General features: G+C 49.8%; 1 long non-coding RNA gene across 4 annotated transcripts; it reads right to left on the bottom strand.

Annotated features, from left to right (window-relative positions):
- Positions 1–582: 582 nt before the first annotated feature.
- Positions 583–21,289, bottom strand: LOC136541381 (uncharacterized). Of its 4 annotated transcripts, none has more exons than XR_010780345.1 (8): positions 20,769–21,289; positions 20,382–20,524; positions 20,041–20,141; positions 19,737–19,922; positions 10,841–10,913; positions 9,723–9,831; positions 1,434–1,565; positions 583–969 (listed from the first exon to the last, which is right to left on the bottom strand). It is a non-coding gene; the product is annotated as an uncharacterized lncRNA (long non-coding RNA). The 4 variants fall into 4 exon arrangements; XR_010780347.1 differs by having other exon boundaries at positions 20,276–20,524; XR_010780344.1 differs by lacking the exon at positions 19,737–19,922.
- Positions 21,290–22,413: the final 1,124 nt, after the last annotated feature.

Genomic DNA, 22,413 nt, shown 5'->3' on the forward strand with positions numbered 1-22,413 from the left:
ACTCCTCCTACTGTCGTAGATGAATTTAGTAGCGAATCTATCGCTAAACGAGTTCAAAGGGCCAAGGATCTAGGGAAACAGCAGACCAGCCATTTTAGGCCTTTTTAGAACTACTATGTGTTGTCTATTTAGTAAGCTATATTTGATCTTTAGTTTCTCCAGATGGCTAGAACGATGTGTGTTCAGACCTAAACGATATGCTGAACTAAATTCATGTATGTTCAGGCGTAAATACTTAGTCAAACATTTCCTTCAACAATTCATGTGTGAAACTACTAGTGAGTAAAGAGTTCAAACTTACATTGTGTTTAGTTGTCTAATATTTTTTTTTCTCCAGCAGTTGTCTGATAAAATAACATGCTAGTTTGGATACCCTGAAGCTTCCCAAATCTGATGACCTGTGGACATGAAACAATTTGGATGTCACCTCTAACAGATCAAGCAGATAGCATTTTCTATGAATTTACTTATATTATTAAGGAAACAATCACTGAGACATTAACCAAACATGCACAATTAAAGAAGAAACTAATCGTCTCCTGTTTCTTTATGAAAAAACTGAACACGAAATATAGTCCCTCATACAAACATCCATATGATACATGTCTAACTGGAAGTATGGAATGTGTCCCTCATACAAGCATGCAATACTACTAACAGAGAAATAACAGCAGCTAGGCTTCTTAGTAAAACTAGCCTAAATGAAGTACTAAATCAGCAAATGCCATATAGTCTTCTACATCATCACTTTTTGCTTCAACTCCCGAGACAAGTGCTCCAGTTGACCCAAATTGACGAACTTGTTATTTCTCTGGGTACTCTAAAGATATGATCCCACAAGTTTCAGTCATTCTGTAACTTGTCATTTCTCTGGGTACTCTAAAGATATGCATCTGGCGTCCCCTGAGACAAGCTTCTTGTTGACAAATGCACTTCATCCAGTGCTTAAAAGGTGCCTGCGGGGCTGGCCTGCATCACATTCAGATGTAGATTCATCATTAATCAAGGACCACACACATGACAACTGCACTCCATCCAGTGGCTCAAAGGAAATATTTTTCCCACACAGAAATATGAAAATCCTTATAATTACAGCAACATGGAAGGTATTTCTAGTTGAAGGCAAGCACCCACCGACAGACATCTGATATTCAAGCCAACTAGAGCTTTCCTAATGCCTCTGTATGTGCCAACATTAAACTTGTTAAGTCGTGCACCTAACATAACCATGCTAACTTATCATGCTACTATCAAAAACAAAAACAAGCATTCAATCTTCTCAGTGAGATATATTTCAGCCATATCACCATCGTCATCCATCAGCTGCTCTATCTCATATCTGACCTTAAGTGAAAATATAGATTGGAATATTCAAAAAAAAAGTTTTAAAAGGATCACAACAAGCAAAAGCATCATTATGACCATACTTTTACCTTCTGGACTCTCCTTGTCAATGCAACCAGCTTGCCAAATTATCAGCGTCGGACTCGTTCCACGTTGATGGAAATAATTTTTGCTGTCAGCTCATCTTGTAATGGGTAAGCTTCAGCCTCTAATTCAATAGCCTGAAAAAAATAGTGCAATCCCTTTATTTTTACTGATGATCCACCAAATCATTATCAGTAACATTGGACATAACTAAAAGTACACAAGCTGATAATACAGTATGTGTAAGTTCACTGTAAATATGTTAAGACAGTTCCATTATTTAGTAGTAAAATTTGGTGGTGGTAACTGGTAAGCAATCTGAGATGCATGGATCAGAGAAATGAAACTAACAGCTGACACATGGTGCACCAAACTTCAGTTACATCACCACTGAAAAAAAAACCATTACTAATTTGGCTATTTGATAATCGACAAGGCTAATAATTACAAAACCGGACATGATAGCAGACTGACAGTGCTTATCAGACATATAGAGTAGCCCAGTGAGAGGGTTCAAATTACTAAGTGGGCTCGACTCGTCACAGGCTCACATCACTTCAGATCAATAAGAAATTGCAGGTTCAGATCAATAAGAAATTGTAGGTTTAATGCAGTGATTGCTAGTGCCTAGTAGTAGTAGTAGTAGTGCTAAAAAGTCTGCTTTTGATGCAAGGAGCTTTGGTCTGTAGTAGTATATAGCATTTGCTCATAGTGTAGTTGCAGTGTAACAATTCCAAGTGGCACCTACCTTTAGTGACAAGAGACATAATATACTTTGATAGCACAACTGGATAGTTTTCTGATGTAGTAACTATCTTGTAGAACCTAGGATAGAAAGGGTCAGTTTTCAGTCAAAAGGACAATCCAAAGGAACTGGTGATTTCATTATGCTCTCTCTCTGAAGACAGCTTTACCACACCTTTGGAAATTGGAAAGTTACTGATAACCTAATTTGTGTTAACTGGTACCTATATCATGTGGACAAGTAATCTAGTGCATTGCAACTTGAAAATTCTATTAGTAATTTGGTCAGCTCTTGCTCTTTTCTCACATCTTTTGTACTGCTCATGTAATCCTGTCCAACAGTCCTATGACATGAGACTAAAACCTGAAAAAAACTGAAAAGGGCAGGGAATTGTTACACTATGACTTGCGGTAGGTGTAGTAGGGGAGGTCGTTCAGGTCCTCCACCTTGCCCACGGTGTCGTTGACGGACTGCGCGCAAGTGCAGAGAGCACGGCGTTGGCTGCCTGGAGGGAGGGGCGGACGCGCCCACGGCAGCGGAGGGAGTGGAGGAGTTGTGCGGCGAGGTGGGGGAGGCGGAGGCGGGCGTAGGTGGAGAGCGCGGCGTCAGCGAGCGCACTCGTCGGGAGGCTGGCGATGGAGGTGGCGCAGCGGGTCGAGCGGGACGAAGTCGAGGAGAAGCGGCACGCAGAGCAGGAGCCAGGGACGGCGAGGCCGCCGCCAGCTTTGCCACCTCGAACCTGGATCTCGTCTCATCCACCGCCATCGTCGGATCTACGCGGTGCCGCCACTCACCGGGGACTAGTGAGGAGCCCTGGCCGCCGCAGCCCTGCCCTCACCCTCGCCCTCGCAGCCGCCGCCGCTGCCCTCATCCTCAACCTCACCCGCCGCCGCAGCACGAACAAAGCGACGAGAGAGGGCCGGGCCTGGTCTGACGGAGAATTATACGTGACAGACTATACAACTTCAATCATCTCTGTGCTACCCAAAACATTATTTTTCAATTATAGATTTACCATTCTATCCTCAATTACATAAAAAATCGAAAATAGAAAATTTCCCACTTTTTGCTGGGTGCTAATCCCACCAATTTTAGTATGCACCCGGTGCGTATGGTCCCACCATTTAATACACACTAAGTTCCTCCCGGTGCCTCTCAAATTGGTTTCTCTTGGTTCCTCTGCCTTTTTAGCCATCGGATCGGTCCTCATGAGCCGTCCATTTTTCGACAACCATTGTAAAAATTCTCAATTGCCAAATGTAATCATACATATACATATGCCCAACCTGCTCCTGCCCCATGTGCGCAGCGTGCTCCTGCTTCCTCTGTGCACAGTGTTGTGGAGGATCAATTGATCTTCATCGGGAGTGCAGCACTACGAGTCCCATAAAAAATGTAGCCCCATAAAAAATGTAGCCCCAACAAAGAAGAATAAAGCCCCTCGTGTTTCACCTACTGAACTTGTAATTTTCTTAATGTAACAGTGCTTTCAGTTCTAGCAGTTGTATACAATTGTTCAATATTTGCTGACAAGTGCATAAACCATTTCAGGTTGGAAAGAAGGTAACATTATATGTCTTGTTGCAGCCAGAAGCTGTGGCTAAGGCAGTAGTTATTTCAACAAATCCAAGCAATGTACTAGGAGGCCAACCTCTTGGAAGGCTATTTTGTGAAGTTGTTGTGAAGGTTGTGATTAAAAGGGATACAATGCTGCCTCGCCCTTATGGTGACATTGAGACTTTGGCTGATGCTAAGCCAATGCCAGTTCAGTGGCCATACAATAGAGTAATAAACTAGACTTGCCTTTGTTTTTTTATTCATATATGTGATAAGTGAACAAAGTTTCTAATTAATGATATTTCTAATAGTTGAGGGTTAGCAAGGCATCACATTCATCCCAGTCTACTGCAGGTATATTTTTTTTTCTGAATTTTACTTTCACCAAACTGCTATTTGTGATGCTGATACACTGTAATTACTAGCTGAGAATTGTGTTTCATTCCTTCAAAAGTTTCATTCACTTAATCAGAAATCATTACTTCAAAAGTTTTAGTCACTTAGTCAGAAATCAAAACAATCATTTTTGAACTATGTTTGGCTGATGTGAAAATCTGCAATTGAAGCTTCTTGTCTACCAAATCTCTGTAGTGGAGATATTGACTTAGCATTTAGCAACCAAAGCTTAGCCTAACTGATACACAGCAACCACTCTTCATATATATATATTTTTGGCACTAGTAACCTCGAAGGGATAATGGGATGTAGAATGAAGTGTGTGCATATATATATATATATATATATATATATATATATATATATATATATATATATATATATATATATATATATATATATAAGCCGAGGCTCATTACCTCCAAGTTAACTTCCTGATCATAGTGCGAGCGGGCAACAGCAAAGGCCTGGGTGATCCCGGCGTGAAAGGCGTTCTCCTCAAACTGGCCCAACCGCGTCGTGATATCCGCGGCATGGGCCGCAAGTGAGCTGGTTTCCTCCGGCCGCGCCACCCCAAGGTCATCGAAGACCACGCCGACGGCGGCGTGCAGAAGATCGTGCTCGTCACTCTCGGCCTGAAGAGTCCCCCGCACCTCGGCAAGCTCCGTGCCTAGCCCGGCAAAGATGCTCTCGGCCTCCAGCCTTCGGGTCACCGCGGCTCCAAGATCCGCCCGGAGGGAGCTGACCACCTGACGCTCCTCGTCGCGCTCTCGGACGGCCCGGTCGCGCTCCTCGCGGACCGTGCCGCGCTCCGAGCGGAGTCTTTCCGCAGTCTGGCGCAGCTCGTCTCGCTCCCTGCGCAGCCGGGCAATCACCTCGGCATCCTGATCCGCCTTCTGCTGCAGTGCCACAGACCTGTGCTCGGCTTTCAACTTAAGATTCTGCTCCGTCTCCAGCTCATCAAGGAGTTCGACGGCCCGCTGGCTGGCCTCGGCGTCTTTCTGGAGCAGCTCGTCCCGCTCCTTTCGGATCCCGGCGGCCGCCTCCTCGTCCTGCTGCACCCTCGCCGACAGATCCTGGAACATCCCATGGATCTCCTCCTCGTCCCGACGCGCCTCGGCTTCCCGCTGTTTGGCGGCAGCAAGCTGGGCGCTCACATCTCCGCGCAGCCGGGCCTCCTCGATGAGACGGTCCCATTCCACCTTTTGCTTGTAGAGGAACCGAGATTTCTCCCGACTACGAGCAATGAGGGACTGAAAAGAAGACCAGTGTCAAAGATACAAAAATACATGAGGAAAGAAGAAAGCGAGAGGGAAGATCAAGCAGATACCCGGCCATTGGGAATGATGGCGTCACGTAGGACGACCCTGGCCTGATCCAGGACATCCATCATCACCGAGATCCCTTCGTCGAGACTCCCCCGCTCTATGCTCTCGGTAGCATCGTCGAGCGAGAAGAGAGTCGACGTTGGGCCTCGAGGATCCATCCACTGGAGCGGTGGCTCACCCCGCGCGGGCGAGCGGCTGCCCCCCGACATCAGGGCCGAGGGCGACCTCTCGCTGGTCCTCTCCACCACCGCCACGGCGCCCGAGGACCCTCCGGCCGTGTCCCCCCCCCATCCGGCCCGCCTCGGACGCCGTCGCCTGGGGCGCCGGAGGCACGGATTGCGCCGCCACCTCGGACACCACCGTGGCTCCGTTCGGCTGCTCCTGGCTTGGCGCGGTCACGGCCACCTACACTTGCGACGCCGGGCCCTCGGCTTGCGGCGCCGCGCCCACAACGGAGGGCGCCGCTAGCACGAGCGGCAGCTCCATCCGCTCCGACGAGGGTGGCGGAATCACCTCCGCCGCCACGTGCTCGGCGACCCCCGAGGGCGCTTCTTCAGCCCCGGCGCCTGCTTGACCCACCGTGGGCACGGGCGCCACCGCGGGCGGCGCCTGGCCGGCCGACGAGGCCGCAACATCGGCTCCGCTCCTGCCCGAAACAAGAGCGACGTCAGGCGACGGCACCCGTTCCGCCTAAAGAGCAACACTCTTCTTGTGCGCCAGCGCCAAAGAACGGCCCCGTCGCAAGACTCTGCAAGAGTTAAGAGGCATAAGGTCACGCTGAAAAACAGAAAAACAAAGGAATCGGTGACTTACTCTGGCGCTGTTGGGCGGTAGGGATGTTTTGGGGACGAACCCCCGGTTTCCTACTCCAACTCGTCTAGGCAGGACCGCTTCGAGCCTGCCCCCTGCTCCCGGGCAGAGGGGCTCGCCTCCCTTATCTCCGAGGGCGCGGCGGCGGAGCCACCCCTCTCTGTCGGTACCTCGGGCGTGGCGGCAGATCCACCCGCCCCCATCGGCTCGTGGGGCGCGGCAGCAGAGCCGCCCCCTCCATCAGCACCTCGGGGGCAGCAGCAGATCCACCTCCCCCCATCCACCGATCCTCCACCGGCACCCCGGGTGTGGCGGCGGATCCGCCGGCTCCCACCGGTCCCGAGGACGGGCCGATGATTTGGCCCGTCTCCGCCGGCCTCACGGACTCACTTCCCCCCACGTGGAACGGGAAGGGTCCCTGCGTGGACAATTGGGTGCCTGTCAGCGAATCCTCACCCCCAGAACATCCCAATCCACATCGGCTACTACCTCGTCAAACTCCTTGTCATCGTCGTCGTCGTCGTCACTGCCTGTCTCCTCTCCTCGCTCCCGTGCTTGCTGCTTCCGTAGCATTTTTTTCCTCTTGAGCTCCCTCGTCTTCCTATCCCACTCGGCCGCGGTGCGATTCGCTATCGCCAGGATCCGGTCCTTCGGCAGCGGAGCCGGGCTGTCCTCGAAGACGAGTCTCTTCGGCTGGTCCCGCTATCCCGAGGTCAGCGTAATGAGTCAGAAATTCAAGTGAAAAGGAGGCACGGGAAAAAAGAACTTACGAAATCTATGAACCCTGGTTCCGGCCGCATTGGGGGATGCCCCGGCACCAGATACACGAAATCAAGGACAACGCCGGTGGTTCCTTCGAAGGCTCCATCGCCTCCTTGATACGCTGCGCCACTTCGGTGGGGGGAGCGCTTCGTCGACGAGCGCCGTCCCTTCGAGCGACGCCCCGGGTGCCATCAGGTACAGGGGAAGCGCGCGGCTCATCAATGGCGCCACCCTCCGCGTATGGTAGGCGTCGATGATCCCCGATCCCTTCACGCCCCTCTCATTCAGAATTTGGAGGGCGGCGAGATGGTCCTTGATCCTCTTCTTATCTTTGTCCGGGACACCCCACTTCCACGACCCCGAGACCTCTTCGATGATGCGCCCGGAGAACACCGGCAAGGGGGCGGCAACGTCGTACTTGACATAAAACCGATGCGAATGCCACCCCTTGTTGGAGGTCGACAGACGCATCGACGGGTATTCATTCACCCGGTTGTTGCGGAGATGAATGCTGACACATCCCATCGGCATGCTCAGCTCTTGCTTCCCAACCCGCTTCTTCGACAGGTTGACGGCGAAGAAATACCGCCATAGGTCGAAGTGGGGACTAATCCCCAGGAACCCCTCACACAGGGCGACGAACGCCGCAATGTGCTGGACCCCATTGGGAGTCAGGTGCTACAGCTCCACCTAGTAGTAATCCAATAGCCCCCAAAGGAACTTGTGAGCAGGTATGGCGAATCCCCGCTCGTGGAAGGGAGCGAAGGACACGACATACCCTTCGGGCGGCGACGGCTCGTCCTCATTATCGGGCAGCCGCCACTCCTCGGCGGCGGTCAGCGGACAAAGGAGGCCACGACGAACGAGGCCCTCCTGGCGCTGAGGGGTGATGTTGGATCTGCACCACGGCTCCATTGAAACGATTGGGAGGGGGGTGGATGCAAGTTCAACGGCGGCTGCGATGCGGATGCGAGCTTGACGGCGGCCGCGATGCAAGTGCGGGAGGCTCAGGCGATTGGCGGCGGAGGTTGACGATGCGAAGGCGAGGAGGCAAAGTACGGAACCCTGGGGGCGAACCCCTCGGTTTTATAGGAGCGCGGATGCGAGAAGAGCAACCGCCCGCCTAGGTCTCCGAGCCTGCCACGATACACCGTCGCGTCACGTCGTGGGATACGCGCCCGCGATCCCTATCCTTTCCCACCAAAATCACGCCGGACGGTTCGCCTTCCCCAAGCAGACCAGGACTCTTTTCACACAGAGGGGATACGGGTCAAAAAGCTTTTTCTCCGGCCCACCTGGGCCTAGGAGTTCAAGGGCTGGCCCAACAGTCTCGACGACCGTCCCAACGAGGGATGGGCCCACGAGCGGCCAGAACTCAGGAACACAAGCCTCAAGGGAACCTCGATCCGCAAATCAAGTCCCAACCGGGCTAACCCTGGACGAATCCCCGCGAACGGGACCCCAGGGTTTCCTTTAAACTGTCCAGATTGACGAAAACCAAATCTCACAACCATACCCGCGAAGGGTCTGAAATTACCCCCCGAGCGATTCTATCCGAATCACCCGGGGGCTCGGGGGCTACACCCGACGGGTGCGCTCGCGTGCACCCTCTGGCAAATCGAGATACCCCCCGGGCGATTCTACCCGAATCACCCGAGGGCTCGGGGGCTACACCCATCGGGTACGCTCGCGCGCACCCTCTAGCAAGTCAAATCACCCCCGGGCGATTCGGGCTCGGGGGCTACTGTTGGGGACCTAATACCGGGGTACCCAATGAGGTGAAACTAATAACCATCGAACGTTGACGCTTCCGGTCAAACAAGAACGCCACTACGCTTCTTGCCCGAACGACAGGAGATTGGCCCCGCCTCGCCCGACCTCCGAGGGCTAGACTCCGCCTCGCCCGACGACTGAGGGCTGGCTCCGCCTCGCCCGACATCTGAGGGCTGGCCCCGCCCCGCCCGACGTCCAAGGGCAGGCTCCGCCTCGCCCGACGACTGCACCCTGCTCCTTCATAATGACGAGCATAGGGTACGACAGGACATTCGAGTCAACAGCAGTACCGAGGACCATGCCCTGCACGCCTGCAGGAAGGTACCGCCAGGATACGACGGGACGGGCGCTTTAGGCCCTTCCAGGCATGGTAAAGCCCGAACAGTGTTGTAGGCACCGACTACGGTCTTACAGTGTTGTGGGCGCCGCCGTCAGCCCTCGGACGTGGATCCTGACACAGGCATACGACAACCACTACAATCCAAAGGAGAACTCACATCATCTACAGTGACGGACACGTGGTCACCTCCCCGGCTACTCCCCACAGGGCCACAGCTCGGCTCCCTAGCACGCCGCACTGTCTGCCGGTGTAGGATGGGACGTACCCACTTGCTGGATAAAGCCAGGGCACGGCCCTACGAGGATCAGAAAAACACGCCATCCCTGACACAGTCTGCCATGTTAGCAGGGCAGGCACAGGGGGAAGGGAGGACCCGGCTCCTTCGAAGGACCTTCTCTGCCTTTGGTTTTTTCCTCTTTCTCCCATCTGTAGCCCATGTTCCTGTAGCATCCGGTTTTAAGAACAAAACCAAATACGCACCATATGTGAGCCCAGAAAGTCAAATCTCACATATAGCTACAAATAAAGGTATTATCAAAAGACATTGCTTAAATACATAGCGTATTAGTATAAATATTATAACCTCAGAGTATAGACGGCGGAAAGACGACTCCGATCTTTAGGTGAAGACTCCAAATCCACAGGGACAACTGACCGGTTGATCACAAGCCTAACTCCTCCAGACCAACAATCTGGTACCCATCCGGGATTTTCATATAAATATTTGAAAAGTAAAACAAGCGTAAGTACATGCCGTACTCAACAAATATAACATGGGGTTGATGAGGCTCAAAAGGCTGACACTGGTTCACTGCGATTAGCTTTTAATGAGTCATGATTTTAGCAATTGAGTAGCAACAAGTTTATCACAAGCCCATAAACACATGATCAGGTAAACATGAATAATGAGTAGAATAAACGGTAATCATTAGTGAGCATCTTTATTATCAGTATCATCAGTGTTCATCATCTATTCCATAAATGTTCCAAGGCCGCTCGTGACCGTGAGCACGGCTGATATACTAGTTTTACACTCTGCAGAGGTTGTACACTTTCACTGTGAGTCGTGATTTACCCTTTCGCCCGAGGTGATCAGCCTCTTGACCCACTACCAAGGAAGGTCGGCAGGGTTCACTATGAAGCCTTTCAAAGGTTCGTCTAACAAGTTAGGGCCATTAGATTCACTCGGCAAACAGATGTAGAGCCCCCCTTCCCGATGGCACATTGACACGCAGCCTATACACATGGGGACAGAGGCCGCACTATACCCGATTCGGCAAGCCATTCTTACGCCAATAAAGGTAACCTCTAACAAGCTAGAAAATATCCTCATACTGAGCTAAAGCTAGAGCCATGTAGCCCTCACAGCTGTACTGTAAGTCCCGGATGATCACTTACAGATAAATCATTAGAGAGAGGAATCTAGAGCACCATAAAAACAGTCCGATGCTCTAGCCCCCTTGTTCCATGTTGCTAAAAAACATCTTTTAATGTTTATTGCATATACCATTAGTCAAGTTACAAGATCATGGTTGTGGTTGAGCACTAGCATCAAACTACCCAATGCAATAACCCAAAGGTAACAAGGTATAAGTACAGAAGACTAGGATCTCCTTATTGGTAGTCAAGGTAGACACATGCAGCATGAACTAAATGATTAAAGGTGAATAGGTAATAAGGAAGATCCCATGCTATACTTGCCTTAAACACCGATCCTTCGGTAAGCTTTAATCTTCAACGTTCTTCTTCTTGATCACCACGTATATCTCACCGACTGGACGAAATCATAAAGCACCACACAAGCATCCATACAATCATACACGAAGCAAACAATAGATCTAAATTAGAATAGTACACCAAACATAAAATCAAGATGAAAAGTTTGTAAAATGAATCTACGTCTCGCTACGAACACACAGACGCGAAAAACACGCTAATCGAAGCTACGGTGAAAAAGATACATCTACCGAAAGATTTGCTCATATGAGAAAATATAAAACTATTAGCTTCATGTGTTTTAATTATATAATAACATATATAAGATATTTTATAGATACTATATATGGAATTAAGTCAAATTTAGATTCAAATTATAAAACTAAAGTAAAATAAATCATATTTTATTTACAAAACCCAGTTACATAATTATTAATCAAGATATGATTTAAACCATAAAATTTCAGAATTAGTAATATGGTAAACACTGTCACTAACGCGTAGATCTCGTTGATATGAATCTAACGCAACTTGAATGGGTCAAAACAGAATTAAAACGCAGAAGATTTGAAATAAACAAGATTTCCTTTAATAAAATAATAGATTAAATCTAGGCACGAATTTTAAAAGTTGAAAACATTTTCTAACAGTAGTATGAACATGTAAATTATAAAATTATGAACCTAATGCAATTTGAACGTGTCAAATCGGAGTTAAAACGGAGAAACGGTGGGGATCCATGGTTGATTGCAAGTGGTGTATTTCTATAGTATTGTTGGATTTGTTTTTCTATAAGAAAACGGCCATAAAACATATACGTGATGTCATGTGATGTCATCAAGCTAATTGGAACAGCTAACTGGAGCAGGGCACACGGCAACAGCTGATGATCGTATAGGAGCTCAACAGATGCATGTCAGATTGTAACCTCCAAGAGACACGAAGAACAATGAATCGATTACAAAGAAAGAGGGACCTAAAATGCAGAGTGATAGAAACTCACATGCAACGGTGATTTTGGTTGGAGTTCTGTGTGCAGATCAGACGTGGCACATGTGGATTTGATCGATCTTACAAGCATGAAGAAGAAAAGAACGCAGAGTCTTTGCTGGCTGAACTTCGTGGCCGATCGACGCTGCTGCTGGAGCAGGGGGTTGGACGGCAGCTATGCTGCTGAGGCTCACGGGGTGGTGGAGCAGGAAGGTTGCCGGCCCCATGGACAGAACAGATATCCACGGCCAACACGTCTGCAGCGAAACAAACAGAAGTTTCATGCCAAAATCTGGGTTCATGCGACAGGGAATAAGATAGAGAGGGTTCCTGTGGATGCGCTCACCTACGTCGAAGGACAATGGCAAGGTCGCGTAGCCTGGCTGAAATCCTCTCTGATGATGGACGTCGCCAATGCCAGCACGTACGGGCGGTGTGGCACCGGGTGATTGTTGATCAGCAAATAGCAGATTGCCGGAAACAAAGACTCGATCGGACGAGCCACGTTGGACATCGGCAGGAACATGGCAGACAGCCTTACTCGTTGCCGAGGAGAGTATGGCTGGGCTGGGCAGCGCGGCGGCGGCGGCGACAGCAATGGCGACGGCAACGGCGAGAGAAGGATGAGAAAAATCTAATTTACTACACAAGGGATTTCCTAAACTAGAGGCTCCCCATACGGTAGTTTTGGTGTGCTTTGCCCAAGGGGTTGATTGATATATATAGGAAGAAAAACTCCCCACATCTACATCAACTAGCAATATGGTACTAATTGATGTTGTACCCTACACATTTACTAATGGGCCTAAATAATCATTAAAGCCTATTAGTAAATAAATGCATGGGCCTTTTAGGATTTATTAGGATTATTGCACATGGGCTTTGAGGGTTGGAAAAAAATGAGAGATTTATTATTTTCGGAATTAATTAATTTCGTGGATAAAATAATTCTAGAAAAGTCCAGAATTGATATTTAAGCCACGAAAAATACTCCGGGACCTCCAAAAATTTGGGGAAAATTTCCAGAGACACTTTGGAACATGATGAACCCAAATAAAGTATTTGGAGCTCATGGAAATATTGTTGGGAACTTTGAACATAAAGATTAAGATGAAGGAAGTAGGAATTAAATTCCAGAAAGAAGCTGGAAAATTCCTAGAGATAGATATTCGTCTCCTAAACGTATAAAAAACCCACACTTTTGCACATAGAAATACGAGGTGCGACCGGCATAAATGCGACAAACATGTTTCTACCTTATGATAAATTTTAAATTAATGAAAATTTTTATTTTCCTATGTTTTCATATGCACAAAAATTCAAAAATAAACCATTTTAACTCTATTTTCAAAAGTCGCAAATTTTGGGGTGTTACAGTTCCCCCCTTGATCTATAAAAGGGAGGGCAGGGCACCCACTAAGGGGACCGATCGATCTGATACACAAGACGACGAATCAATTCTACACACAACATACAGCCAAGCAGCAACCGTGCTCTTGGCATCCTTTCGACCTTTCCATTAGAGACTTGGGACATGTCCCTCTCTCGACCGTTTGTACCCCCTACTATGAACCTCTTTTGGTACTAATAACACGAGCAGCAGCAAACTGGACGTAGGGACATTCTGCCCGAACCAATATAAACATTGTGTCCTTTAGTACACCATCCAGGCCTAACGCGCAACAATTATAAATTTACTAGTTGATGTTTGTTCGAAACACCGACATAATGTGTCAGAATACATATAGTAAATGAGAAAAGAGAGAAAACATAATAGTGGTGCCCTGATTTGGAGGCTCTTGCTGGAGTTGAGCCTAGAAAACAGGACACCCAAAAGTACGAGGAGCCCCAAAATCAAAATTAGGGGCCCTGATTTGGGGGCTACTACACTGGAGTTGCTCTAAGGCCTTTGATTTTCTGTCCTGGTTTTTACTTTTGGAGGTCTTGATTCATCTTGAATTTGGGAGACAGTGGTGCAACCTCTTACGTCTACTGCTTCTGTGGAAAAACCACATGTGATGTCTTCCAAAAAATCTAGTGGCAAAGATATTAATGGTTCTGTTTTTGGATCCTGCAGCCTTTTCTCCAATTTTTTCCCCAATATTTGACGTTCACTAGCTCCACTACCCATTCCTGATTACTCAAGCACTTTATAGAAAAAAAACAAATGTGGGTGCTCCAACTTGCGAAATAATTTCTCACAAATGCATACAGCAGAAGAAGAAACAAGCGTTCTTGTGGGCTAGCAAAAGTTTTGAATGAATCAATACAAGAGTATAAAGCGAATGAGGGAATAAACAGAGAATTCTTGTTGAGAATAAAAATGGCAACTTCTAGATAAATGAGATTTTGTGCTAAAGATAGTAAAAAAATCCTATGTACTATAAGTGTAATGTAACATTCATATATTTTGAAAATATATTCACATGGTTACCAGTAAGAAAAAAAACACTTATGCAGTGTCCAGATGTATAACAATTATTGTAGTTAATAAGCCCTGCTTCCTAAGCACTTCCTAGATAACTATGCTAGTTAATTACAGTCATTAAAGACCTTGGGCAGCCCAAGAGGTGTGTACGGCTGCCAAGGCACCTATCTGATTAGCTATGCTCTAGTGAGCTGTTTGTAATCAATGCAATGTCTATCTCTATATATAATCAAGGAGACGGCCTGGGGTTTGTGGGTTTTTTCAGGCTAATCGAGTCTGTGTTACCTCCAACATTTGGTATCGGAGCTAGGTTAGACACCAGAGAGCCACGAGGCCAACTCCTCACCTTCTCCACCCCATGTCGACCTCTGCTGAGCGCGCTGCCAGGCTCAAGGCCAAGGGAACCGGCGATGGAGAGCTGGGCGACTCCTCCGGCCGTGCCGCGCGCTTGAAGGCTGCAGAGGAAGCAGCAGCGCTGGCAGTCCAGGCAGCAAAGCAGGCGGCGGCTGCTGCAGAGGCGGCAGCAAGGACGGCGTAGGAGCTGCGGGCCGAAATTGCTGCTGAGAAGGGAGAAGAAGAGGATGCAGAGGAGGAGGAAGAGGAGGCGGAGAGCAGGAATCGGGGGCTGCGGACTCCGTCGCGAGACAGGAGGCGCTCGCAGTCACCACTGCGGGACCGGAGGCGCGACCGCGGCGGCGGTCGCTACGAATCACCGCACGGCAGAGTGGTGTACCGCGACTCCGGTAGCAGCACATCGTGGCCGATGCTGGACAAGTGGAACTACTACGAGTGGAGTCAGACCATGAAGCTGAGGATGCAGGCGCGCGATCTCTAGGACGCCATCGAGGGCGGCCCTGTCCAGTTTCGCGATGACAGGCGTGCACTGGAGGTGATTGTCGGGGCCGTGCCCAAGGAGATGGGCATCCCACTCCTCGACAAGGCTACGGCGAAGGAGGCGTGGGACGCCATCGCTGCGACTCGCATCGGCGTGGACCGGGTCCGTCGAGCAACGTTGCAGCGCCTACGCCGCGATTGGGAGAACATCGGCGTCAACCCCGGCGAGCAAGTGGAGGATTTCGCCCTGCGTCTGTCAACTCTGCACCAGTAGCTTGTCATTCATGGTGACAACGACATCACTGAGGAGCGTGTGGTGGAGAAGTTTCTGCGCACGGTGCCAGCCAAGTACGCGCAGATTGTTGTCGCCATTGAGCAGTTCCTCGACTTTGAGGCGCTCACTCTTGAGGAGGTGACTGGAAGGCTCAAGGCGGTGGATAATCGCGAGGAACAAGCGCTGACCGAGCCGGTGGCCATCAACGGCAAGCTGCTGTACACCGAGGAGCAGTGGAGAGCGCGCTGAAGGAAGGAGAAGAAGGGAGATGATGCCGGTGGTTCTGGATTCAGGAACCAGCGCGGTGGCGGTGGACGTAGCCACGGTGGTGGACGAGGACGAGGCAGAGGCGGTGGACGTGGTGGCGGACGAGGAGATGGCAATGTTGCTGGCCGCGTCGGCCCCAACACCTGCCTCAACTGCAACCAGGAGGGCCACTGGGCACGTGAGTGTCCCCAGCCGCGCCGTGAAGATGCAGAGCGCGGCGGTGGAGGTGGAAACCGTGCTGGCCGCGGCGGTGGCAATCGTGGTGGAGGTCGTGGCGGCAGAAATCAGGCTGGGCAGCGTGGCGGGAACCAAGGAAGGCATGAGGCGCGCGCCCAGTACGCCGAGTGCGATGAAGATGGCGCTCTATTTCTGGCACATGGCTTCATTAGCCTGGAACAGAGCACGCTGGCGCACAGCTACACGGCGCAGCACGTCGAGTTCTCCGAGCCACGTGCTCGCGCCTATCTCGGCGTGGACGAAGAAGAGGTGGACAGCGGCTGGTACTTGGACTCCGACGCGACGCATCACATGACCGGGCGCCAAGAGTTCTTTGCTGATCTGAACACTGGCGTTCGAGGAACGGTCCGGTTCGGGGACGCGTCGAAGGTAGAGATCAAGGGCGTCGGGTCTATTGTTTTCCAAGCCAAGACCGGTGAGCAGAGGGTTCTTCATGGCGTCTACTTCATTCCGGCGCTGAAGAACTCTATCCTAAGTCTGGGACAGCTTGATGAAGGAGGGTCCAAGGTTGTGATTGACGATGGCGTGCTTCACATTTGGGACAAGAGCCGCCGTCTGCTCGCCAAGGTACACAGAGGGAAGAATAGGTTGTATATTCTGCATCTTGAGGCTGCACAACCTCTCTGTCTCGCGGCATGCAAGGATGAAGAGGCGTGGCAGTGGCACGAGCGTTTCGGCCATCTGCACTTCGACGCACTCCGGCGACTCAGCAAGGAGGAGATGGCGCGCGGGATGCCGGTGGTTGACCATGTTGAGCAGGTGTGTGACACCTGCGTTACCACCAAGCAGAGGCGGCGTTCTTTTCCGGCTGCAGCAGCATACCGTGCCCAGAATCAGCTTGAGCTGGTGCACGATGACCTGTGCGGTCCGGTCACGCCAGCGACACCGGCGGGCAACCGTTATATCTTGCTGCTCGTCGATGACGCCACCCGCTTTATGTGGGCTGTGTTGCTGCCATCCAAGGACGCAGCAGCAGAAGCAATTAAGAAGGTCAAGGTGGCAGCAGAGGTGGAAAGCGGGCGCAAGTTGAAGGTCCTGCGCACCGACAATGGCGGCGAATTCACTGTCGCGGAGTTTACTGCATACTGCGCTGATGAAGGTATTAAACGGCATTTCAGTGCCCCTTATTCACCGCAACAGAACGGTGTTGTTGAGCGCAGGAACCAAACAGTGGTGGCCATGGCACAAGCTTTGCTCAAGCAACGCCAAATGCCCTCTCGGTTTTGGTGGGAGGCTGTGCACATTCTGAATCGATCCCCGACGAAGGCGCTGAAGAATGCCACTCCTTATGAGGCGTGGCACGGCCGGGCACCAACAGTCGGCCACCTCAAGGTCTTTGGCTGTGTGGCTTATACCCGGCTGCTTACTCAGTTTCGCAAGCTCGATGACCGCGGCGAGGCTGGCGTGTTTATCGGCTATGCGGAAGGGGCCAAGGCATACCGTATCTATGATCCAGTGTCCCAGCGCGTGCGTGTCAGCCGCGATGTGGTGTTCGACGAAGGCCGCGGCTGGGACTGGGCATCACCGGCAGCAGGCACACCAGAAGCAGCGAGCAGTGAGTTTACTGTTGAATTCCCATGGGCGGAGGAACTCCCTAAAGTAGGAAGTTCAGCGTCGCCTTCACTATCTCCTCCGCCACCTCCTGCATCGCCTGGTTTCTCTCCGGTGAATGCAGGAGAGCCTGCAGCGGAAGCAGAGGAGCCCGCAGCGGAGGCAGAGGCGCCTGCGTCGCCCAGAACACCTACACCAGCTCCAGCAAGTCCTCAGGTTGAGCATGTGACCCCCCTGGAGGATGATGATGAAAGGGTGGATGCTTGCCACGACGATGAAGAACTCCGCTATCGGAAGATTCATGACATTATTGGTGATCAGCCAACCCCTCCGCCGGCGCAGCGGCTGTTTGCAGAACTGAATCTCACCCATTTTGGTGAGCCTACAAGCTATGAAGAAGCCAAAGATGATCCAGATTGGCAAGCAGCGATGAAGGAGGAGCTGAGATCAGTAGAGCGGAATGGGACTTGGGAACTTGTTTCTCCCCGTCCTGGTCACCGTCCAATTTCACTGAAATGGGTGTTTAAGCTGAAGAAGGATGAACATGGAGCTGTAATTAGGCACAAGGCAAGACTTGTGGCCCGTGGTTTTGTGCAGCAGGAAGGAGTTGATTATGAAGATGCTTTTGCACCGGTTGCAAGGATGGAATCAGTGCGTGTTTTGCTTGCCCTAGCAGCACAAGAGGGATGGGCAGTACATCACATGGATGTGAAGTCTGCATTTTTGAATGGAGAACTCCAGGAGGAGGTTTATGTTACACAGCCTCCAGGTTTTGTAGTACCAGGAGAGGAGAAGAAAGTGTACAGGCTGCACAAGGCTCTGTATGGCCTAAGACAGGCTCCTCGGGCATGGAATGCCAAGCTTGACTTGACTCTCAAGCAGATGGGTTTTGAGCAGAATGTGTATGAAGCTGCTATGTACAGGAAGAGATCAGGTGACTCCCTACTGGTAATTGGAGTCTATGTTGATGATTTGATCATCACAGGAGTCAATCAGCAGAAGATTGAAGTTTTCAAGGCAAAGATGAAGCAAACCTTTGAAATGAGTGATTTGGGTCTTCTGTCTTTCTATCTGGGAATTGAGGTGAGACAATCAGAGGGGAGCATCACTCTGAAGCAAACCCATTATGCTAAGAAGATACTTGAGCTTGGTGGTATGGCAGGTTGTACTCCAGCCACCACACCCATGGAAGAAAGGTTGAAATTGAGCAAGGAAAGCACAGCAAAGGAAGTAAATCCAACTCAGTACAGAAGACTGGTTGGCAGCTTGAGATACCTAGTGCACACAAGACCAGATTTGGCTTTTGCTGTAGGGTATGTTAGCAGATTTCTAGAGAAGCCAACAACTGAACATCTTCAGGCTGTGAAGAGGATCTTGAGATACCTGGCTGGTACTCTAGATCATGGGCTCTGCTACACCAGAACAACAGACAAAGCAAGGTTTGTGGGTTACAGTGATTCAGATTTGGCTGGAGATGTTGATTCAAGCAAAAGCACAACTGGATGTTTGTTCTTCCTTGGAACCAGCCTGATCAGCTGGCAGTCTGTCAAATAGAGAGTTGTTGCTCTGTCTAGCTGTGAGGCTGAATATGTGGCGATGACAACAGCTGCAACCCAAGCTTTGTGGTTGTCAAGACTGTTTGCAGATTTGTTGGGAAGAAAAGTTGAGGTGGTGGAACTCAGAGTAGACAATAAGTCTGCTCTGGCTTTGGCAAAGAATCATGTTTTCCATGACAGGAGCAAGCATATTAGAATCAAGCATCATTTCATCAGAGATTGTGTGGAAGAAGGTAGCATCAAGACAGAGTTCATTCCCACTGCAGATCAGCTCGCTGATATACTGACTAAAGCCTTGGGCAAAACCAAGCTGGAAGAGATGAGGAGCAGGATTGGGATCAAGGAGATCAAGATTAGTTGAAGCAGGTCTTAGGGGGAGAAATGTAGTTAATAAGCCCTGCTTCCTAAGCACTTCCTAGATAACTATGCTAGTTAATTACAGTCATTAAAGACCTTGGGCAGCCCAAGAGGTGTGTACGGCTGCCAAGGCACCTATCTGATTAGCTATGCTCTAGTGAGCTGTTTGTAATCAATGCAATGTCTATCTCTATATATAATCAAGGAGACGGCCTGGGGTTTGTGGGTTTTTTCAGGCTAATCGAGTTTGTGTTACCTCCAACAATTATTGATAAGATCAAGTTCTAAACTCCTCCATAGGATGAAAACAGAGCAAGTGAGCAAGCAACGAGAAATTGCTTGCGAGAGAACAAAATGGGAAATAAATTTTAGGAGAGATGGACTGACCCCCTTATTGAGATGTATAGACAGGAAATATGGAGACGGGGCAGGTCATAGGTAGGATCTGCTTCAACAAAGGGGATTGACAGAAGAAAGAAGGGGATGAATCCATTCCCGTTCGCTGAAAATCCTTTTGCTAATATGATTAGGTAACCAGAGCAGTATACTCCTCAGCAATCCAAACTACCCCATCTACAAATTAATAACAACCAGAGCAGTGCAGTGGTTAAAGCAGAGAATACTTGGCCAAATAGTTGTGCACTGGCAAACAAAAACAATACAATGGGATGTATGACTGATGTTTGATTACCTTTTTGTGTGCCTTATCATACCAATCAAGTGCGAACTGTGTTGGAGATGAGTAGCAGATCTGATTCATGAGTTCATGACTTGCTTGGAGGGCATGCTCACCTGTGTTTTGTTGGGAGAAAAATCAGACAACTAGTAAAGAGGAAAGGAAAGTGGAAATTCAAAAGCAAGAGAGTTGTCAGCAGAGAAATTCAAAATCAGACAACTAGTAAACAGGATCGATCTTGAGGATCTACATGTTACTTCAATTCTGCTTCAACACTTCCCGTGAGCTCCCATGCATCTGCTGCTTAGTGGCTATGCCTATGTGCCAGAGAAGAGACGGAGAGCAGAGAAGCTTACAGGCTTGATTGATTGTCCCTGAACTCTGAACTCTCTCAAGAGGCTTCACAGTCAACTGTGGCGGTCTTCCCCTGTAGTATACTTTAAGTCTCCACGCATTTAGTTTATTATTCCATCCAGGGCAGAGAAATTACCAGCTTGTCCTGATTCAACCGGCAGATTAGATTATATGAGTAAATTGGAGTAGCAAGCCTTGTATCCCATTGGTAGCAAGTTGCAGATGCATGGGATCCGCCACTAGCAACCCAGACAAAGGATAAGCCAAAACCAGCGTAGACACCAGCAAAGCAATCCGGACTTGTCCAAACAAAAAAATAGCCAAGACACGCGTTTGCCTAGCTCATCCTCGCCGACCGATGACCTGTAGGCCTGAACGCACCTGCTCACCTGCACCGTGCACAAGTTTTTCGGAGCTGGGCAGGTATGAGATTCAGTTTGCTGTGAGCCGTCCGCCGCCACCCCATCTGCAGCGGTCCCCGGGACTCCCCCGCCTTCCGGTGCCGCTTCAGTTCCGGGAGGCGGTGTAGGCCGGCGGAACCATGAGGACGCGTGGGGTGGATTTACGAGAGGGAGAGGGGGGCGGGCGGACAGGAATGGTCGCGCGCCGGCGGTTTGAATGCCCGGGGGCTCGCCGCCGCACCGCGCTCGCCATGACAGGGTTGCGCGATTGGGAGCGGGGAGGAATCGGAGCTCGGCTTGGACCTCCGCCGCGGCGCTGCCGGTTCTGGATCTGCGTGGAGCTCGCCGGGGAAGAGATGGGGCAGAAGAGATGGCCGGAGAAGCAGGGGAGACGGGATAAGGGTCAGTGCATAGGTGAGACTGACAGTGCGCCCTCTGTTTTTTTGGGCCCACAGGTCAGTGAATTGAAGGAACGAGATTTGATATGAAAATTCTGTTGGGTCGTGGCCCACTTGTCATTGAGCTGTAACTCAAACCTTATTTGTTGCATAGGGAATGTTTAGAAATTACGTGCCACCGTTGCATCCAAATACCTTTGGGCTTTATTATCCAACTTTGGAAACTGGAATGCATGAAAAATTCCCGAGAATTGTATAGGGATTTCATATAAATCAGTTTATTTTATACAAAAGACTTATGAAATAGTAAAATTTCTACATTCCAAACGGGCATAAATGATTGCTCGTTGCTACAATCAAAGATCACTGAGGCTCCGTTCGTTTCGCTGAAAAAACAAACCGAAACGCTGTTCCGGTTGATTTGTTACGAGAGAAAAATACTATTCTGGCTCAAAAAACAAGCTGAAAAAGATGAATTATAAGAGAAGCGAACAGGGCCTGAATCTATATATTTATTTCGATATATAAATTTAACATACCTGATACAAAACGACTGTAAAAAAATATCACTCAACTCATATAGTCATATATGTAGTTCCACCGTTCTATAGTCAAAAGGTCACTCAACTCACTTAGGGCCCGTTCGATTATAGTAATACTAGCCCAAGAATTATTCTAGCTGACGAAGCTTATATAAATTTAACTAGCATTCCGGCTAGGATTTTTTTTTCAGGTGGTCGTTCCAGGGGAAACGAACGGGCCCTAATGTAGTTTCATTTGAACACAGCCCAAATAGCCAAGCCAAATTTTAGCATTGCCAAATCTAGACCAGCGAATTGGTGGTTCTCATTTTGGCCAACTTTGGGCATCTAAGGGTATTTCTAGTAGGACCTCTACTTGAGCCCCTATATCTAAATATGGAGACTCAGTAAAAAATGCGTGCTCCAGCAGGGCCTGGCCCCGAGATTTGGGTGGGCACCCAAATCCTCCTCCAGACCCCATTCTTGGGGGCTCTAGACCAGGACCCCAAAGCCTCCCTCCGACCCCGAGCCCTGGCGAGGCCTCGCGATGCCGACGCGCTCGCCCCTTCCCCCGCTCGTGCCACCGCTCCGATGACAACGAGGATGAGCTCCACGCCCGATGCCCTAGCGCTTGTGAGCTCGGGCAGCTCCTCCGTTCCGCCCGACGCCCCGGCGCTGGCGAGCTCGCGATGCTGGCCTCGGATCCACCCCCAC

The sequence above is a fragment of the Miscanthus floridulus genome, chromosome 3 (assembly GCF_019320115.1).
Source record: "Miscanthus floridulus cultivar M001 chromosome 3, ASM1932011v1, whole genome shotgun sequence".
Classification (NCBI taxonomy): domain Eukaryota; kingdom Viridiplantae; phylum Streptophyta; class Magnoliopsida; order Poales; family Poaceae; genus Miscanthus; species Miscanthus floridulus.